The sequence below is a fragment of the Octodon degus genome, unplaced genomic scaffold, assembly GCF_000260255.1.
Source record: "Octodon degus isolate 3935 unplaced genomic scaffold, OctDeg1.0 scaffold00396, whole genome shotgun sequence".
In the NCBI taxonomy this organism is placed as follows: domain Eukaryota; kingdom Metazoa; phylum Chordata; class Mammalia; order Rodentia; family Octodontidae; genus Octodon; species Octodon degus.
Window position 1 is genome coordinate 367489 of NW_004524972.1, and position 6552 is coordinate 374040.

Here is a 6552-nt window from a genome sequence, read left to right on the forward strand (position 1 = left end):
TTAATGAATAGAATGATTTGTTCTAATGGTGTTTGTGAAAAGGATCACAAGTCCGCATCTTGTACAGCAATTAACCACTAAGAAGAATATATGCAGTGTATTATTTGTTGAAAAATTAAAAATAAAAGAAATTACCAATAAAGTGAAACGGCAATGCACAAATTTGGAAAAAACATGACAAGTAAGTACTCAGACAAAGGTCTGCTCTCTAGAATCTATACAGAACTAAAAAAGCACTAGGGCCCCAAAATTTAAAGACCCAATCCAGAAATAGGCATCCGACATGAACACATGCTTCTCAGAGGAAGAAATTAAAGAAGCGAATAAACATATGAAAAAATGCTCCACATCACTGGCCATCTGCGAAATGCAAATTAAAACAACACTGAGATATCATCTCACCCCAGAAAGAACTGCTATCATAAAGAAATCACCCAACAATAAATGTTGGAGAGGCTGTGGGGAAAAAGGAACCCTTCTCCACTGCTGGTGGGAATGTATACTGGTGCAACCGTTATGGAAATCAGTATGGAGACTCCTTAGAAAAGTTGGTTTGGAAATCCCCTTTAAACCAGCTATTCCTCTACTGGGAATTTTCCCAGAGGATCTGAAAACATCATATCATTGTGATATATGTTTGCTTATGTTTATAGCAGCACAATTTGTGATGGTGAAATCTTGGAAACAACTTAGATGCCCATCACATGAGGAATGGTTGAAAAAGATATGGTATTTTTATACAATGGAGTATTATTCAGCTATTAAGAATAATAAACTCGAAGCCTTTATATTGAAGTGGATGTCACTTGAACATATACTCATAAGTGAAATAAACCAGAAACACATGTGTAAATATCGTATAGTTTCCCTAGTATAAGAACTCAAAAGAAGAAATACAAATACAAGGGTATAATATAAGTAAAATGAAAGCAGGATCTCAAGGACTAACTAATCAAGAGAGGGAAAGGAGATGAGCTAGCAAACATGAATAATTCAAGCCATATAGTTATATGTAGAACATGGGCAAGGCAATGATCCTGAGATTCTTCAGAAGATTTTTTAATCTAGCAGTTAATTGGAAAGATTCTTACCCTGACTAACTATATATATTGATACCTGTGAACTAAGCTACAGCACTGAAGATGGTAATCTGTAATAGTAGTTTCATGCTTGGAGTGCCTGTCATTCTGGTCTTCTGAATATGGTCTGCTTGTCATGACATGCCAGTTGCTGCTATGATGTCTCTCAGGTAGATAGTTATTCAAATAGAAAGGGGTGGTGAATAAAAGCAAGAGACAGGAAAAGGAATATTTTGGGACCATCCTGCTTCAAGGTTGTATATGGTGAGATTTTTGGACTTATGTGTAAACATCAGAAGTATAGAATTCTTTGTGCCTATTTTTAAAATATATTCTAATTTTTAAATGTTTTTTATCATATTATGTAGGGACTTAAAGTTCAACATATCAATACTTGATGAAAAATCACTGTTCCATATTATGAATAAGATGTTTGACATGCAGACAGATAGTGAGGTTAAGCTTAACAGCCTAAGTTGTATGGAAATAACAATAAGCTTGTCTTCTGGATGGTTAACAACCTAAGTTTGCAGACCAAAATTAGAGAAAAAGGAGGGCTACAAGAAAAGCCAACATTTTGGCCCTAACCTTCTAAGGTCAATTAAGACTCAGGACATATGAGAACTTGTACTGTAACGTCATGTAAGTCGGTAGTGTCCCAAATTTTCTGATCAAGGAGATTATGGGGCCAAAGAGGAAAGTGATCGATGATGTAGAGTGTGCCTAAGGAGAGTCACATGGAGAGAAAACATTCTCTCAGGCTTTCACAGAGAGCACATTGGCCAAGCAATGGCCGTGACTCATCCACATGCTGACATTGACAAAGGTTGTACAATCTGAGTGAGGTACAGGATCTCAGGATAAATCCTGAGGGGATTTCACTGACCTTATCAGACCCAAAAGCTACAACTCTTTTTGCATAGGTCCTGCCTTACCTTGGTCTTAACCATACAGCAGAAAAGTATAAAAATGAAATATAAGAAGTAAAGCTTTGCTGTTATGTTGAACTGTAGGGGACTCAGGTCAACAATTTCTGACATTACCTGTGAAGCGGAAGACCCAACACTATTATGGACTACTTAACTCCTTTAGATTATTTTGCCAAGTTAAGACAGCTATAATATTCAAATAACGGAACTTAACAAAAAAGGGGGATACAGATGAATGTCCATTTTGTATCTGTGTATTCAAAGTGGTTGGGATAGATAGATAGTTATATTCTCTTAATGAATAGAGGGATTTATTCTAATGGTGTTTGTAAATGGGATATCATGTCCGCATCTTGTACAGCAATTAACCACTAGGAAGAATGTATGCAATGTGTTATTTATTGAAGCTGTCTTACCGATTTGGTTTGAAACTGTCTCATTGCTATTTGGTTCTCAGTAAAATTATGGAAAAAAATAAAAAAATAAACTGAAAAATAAAATAAAAGACACAAAATAAATAAATAAATAAATAAACCTAAACAAGAGTTAATCCTATTGCTAAACGTAAACTTAAAGTTTACCCTAACCCAAACAATGGCCTTAAACCTAAACATAATCATAACCATAACTGTAACTGTAATGGTAACCCTGACTCTAACCCTAGCAATAAACCTAACCTAACACACATAGCCCTAAGCCTAACCCTAATCCTAACCCTAACCGTAACTCTATCCCTAACCCTAACTGTAACCCTAAACGTAACCCTAACCATAACCTTAACTGTAACCCTAAACCTACCAGTAATCATAAACCTAACCATAATTATAACCATAAAGTTAAATATAATGGTAACACTAACACTAACCCAAAACTAACACTAACTGTAAACCTAACCCTAACCCTAACACTCACCTTAAATGTAACCATAAACCTAACTCTAGCTCTAGCCCAATTCATACACATAGCTACAACTGTAACTGTAAATCTAACTCTAAACCTAATCCCAACTATAACCCTAATAGTATCTGTAACCCAAACCCTAAACCTAAACTTAAATGTAACTCTACCCCTAACTCTAACCCTAAAAGTAAGCCTAACCCTAACACTAATCATAACTGTAACCATAATCCTAACCATAACCCTAAAGCTAATCATTACCATAACCATAACTGGAACGTTAACTCTAACTTTAATCATATACCTAACCCTAACCGTAATGGGTAGGGTTAGTTTAGTGTTAAAACTAACCTTATCACTAACACAAGACATCTGTAACTGTAACCCTAATCCTAACCCTAAACTTCACCCTACCCCTAACTCTAACATAACCATAACCCTAACCCTACCTATAACCCTAAATTTATCCTTAACACTAAATGTAACTGTAACCCTAAACCTAAACCTAAGCATAAACAAAAAACTACCCATAATCCTAACGCTAACCTTGACCCTAACACTAAACGCAATCCTATCCATAGCCCCAACCCTAAAAATAATCTTAAACATAATTCAAATCCTAACCTTAACCATAACTATAACCCTAAAACTAACCCTAATCCCAAAGCTAACAGAAAACCTAACCATAACTTTAATCCTTACCATAACCCTAACTGTAATCCTAACCCTAATCTGGAACCCTTTAGCCCAAAGACTAACCTTAACTGTAACTGTGTTCCTAACAATAAACCTAACACTAATCTTAACACTAAAAGTAACCCTAACTCTAAAAAAACTGTAACTTTAACTGTAACCATAACCCTAAACTCTAACCCTCATCATAATGCTAACTGTAAACCTAATCTTAAACCTAACCCTAACAATAAAAATCACCAAAACCCTAACCTTAATCGTAATACTAACTATAACCATAAACCTAAACCTAAACCTTATCCTAAACCTAAATAGGACCCTAAACCTAACCCTATCCTTAACCCTAACCTTAACTGTAACCCTAACCATCACCCTAAACCTAAAGGTAAACATAACTGTAACCATAAACGTAACCCTAACTTTAGCCCTATTCCTAAGCATATCTCTAACCCAACACTAAACTTAAAAGTAACTCGAAAAGTAACTATAACCATAACAGTAACTGTAACCATAACCCTAACCATAACCTTAACACTAATGATAATCCTAATCCTAATCATAACCATAACAGTAACTGAAATCATAGTCATAATCCCAAACCTAAACATAACGCTAACCATAACCCTAAAACTAATGCTAAAATTAACCCTAACCATAACCCTCGCACTAAAATTAACTGTACTCATAACCCTAAGCCTATCTCTATACCTAAGCCTAACCCTAACTCTGACATTTAACATTAGGCTAAATATAAACCTATCCCTAAATCTAGCCTTAACCCTATCCCAAATCAAAGCATAGCCATAACTGTAACCATAAGCCTGACTCTAACCAAATCCCTAAGCATCATCCTAAACCTAGCCCTAACCCTGACCTTAACCCTAAATGTAATCCTAACCTTAACCATAACTCTAAACCTAAATGCAACCTTAACCCTAACTGTAACCATAACTCTAACCCTAAGGCTAGCCCTAACCCTAAACATAACCCTAAAAATAACCATAAACATAACCATATACCTAGCCCTAACCCTAAGCCAAACCCTAAATACATTCCTACACATAAACCTAATTCTAAGCCTAACACTACTACTAACCATACACCTACTGCTAAACCTAACCCTAACAGTACCCATAACCTTAAATCTAATGCTAAACCTAACACTAAACATAACATTAACCATAATCCTAACCCTAATTCTAACCTTTAATGTAACCCTAAACCTAACCCTAACACTAAGATTAACCCTAACCAAAACCCTAAGCCTAACCCTAACCTTGACCCTAACCCTAAACTAACCATAACCGCTGCCTTAAACTTAACCCTAACCCTAACTCAAAGCACAACCCAAATTGTAACCTTGTCCTTGAACTTAACCCTAACCCTTTTGGGGTTACCCTTACAGTAAACATAACACTAACTCTAGCTGTAACCTTAACCCTAACTGTAACCTTCACCCTAACCCTAGCCCTACCCCTAATGTTAAACATAACCCTAAACCTAAACTTAACCCAAACCCTAACCATAATCCTAACCCAAACTGTAACCCTAACAATACCTGTAAACGTAATCCTTAACCTAACTCTAACCCTAACCTTAACAGTAACCCTAAATCTAGCCCTAACCCTAACCCTAACCCTAAGTAACACTAAACCCAAATATAACCCTAAAACTAGCCTGAACCCTAAATGCAGCCATAAGACTAACCCTATCCTTAAAGGTAACCGTTAACTTAACCGTAAAAGTAAACATAATCCTATCCCTAAACCTAAACTTAAATGTAACACTACCAATAACCATAACCCTACAAATATCCCCAACCCTAACTATAAATAAACCAAACCCTAACCACAGCTCTACATGTAACATTAATTCTAACCCCAACCATAAAACGAACCATAACTTTAACCCTAAACCTAATTCTAACCCTAACCATAACTCTAACTTTCACCCTAACCCTAACTCTAACTAACTCTAACCATAATCTGAAGCGTAAGTAACCCTTTCCGTAACCATAACCCTAAACCTGATCCTAAACATAACCATAAACATATCCCTAACCCTAACCCTCATCCCAAACGTAAGTTTAACCATATATGCAAAGGTATTCCTAACCCTAAAACTAACTTCACCCTAACAATAACCATGAGCACAGGCATATCCCTAACCTTACCCTAACCCTAACAACAGCCCTACCAGTAATCCTAATTCTAACACTAATCCTAATCCCAACCTTAATGATAACCCTAAACCTAACAGTAACTCTAACATTATTCTTAACTGTAAACCTAACATTAACACTAACACTAAACGTAATCCTAACCATAACCCAAAACCTAACCAGAACCTTAAACAAAACTCTAACCTTAACCCTAACCCAAAACCTATTCTTAACCAAAAAAATAATCATAATCCTAACACTAACAGTAAATGTAACCCTAGCCATATTCATAACCAAAACTGTAATTGTAAATGTAACCATAACACTAACACTAACACTAACCCTAAAAAACTAACCGTAACCTTAACCCTAAACATAACCTTAACCCTACCGTAACCCTAAACCTAACCCAAAACTTAACTCCAACTGTAACACTAACACTAACCCTAACCCTAACCTCAATGATACCTATAATCCTAACCCTAAACCTAATCCTAACACTAAACGTAACCCTAACTGTAAGCCTAAATCTAACCCTAAACTTAAATGTAACTCTAACACTAAACCTAATCCTAATCCTAACTGTAACTCTAACCATAACCCCAATCTGAACCCTAACTGTAAACCTAACAGTAAGCCTAACCCTGACCCTAACTGTAGCCGTAAACCTAACCGTATACATAACCATGACCATAACTAAACTGTAACCCTAAAACTAACCCTAAACCTAACACTAAACTTAACCCTAACCCTAACTCAAACACTAACCATAACCATAACCTTAACCCTAACC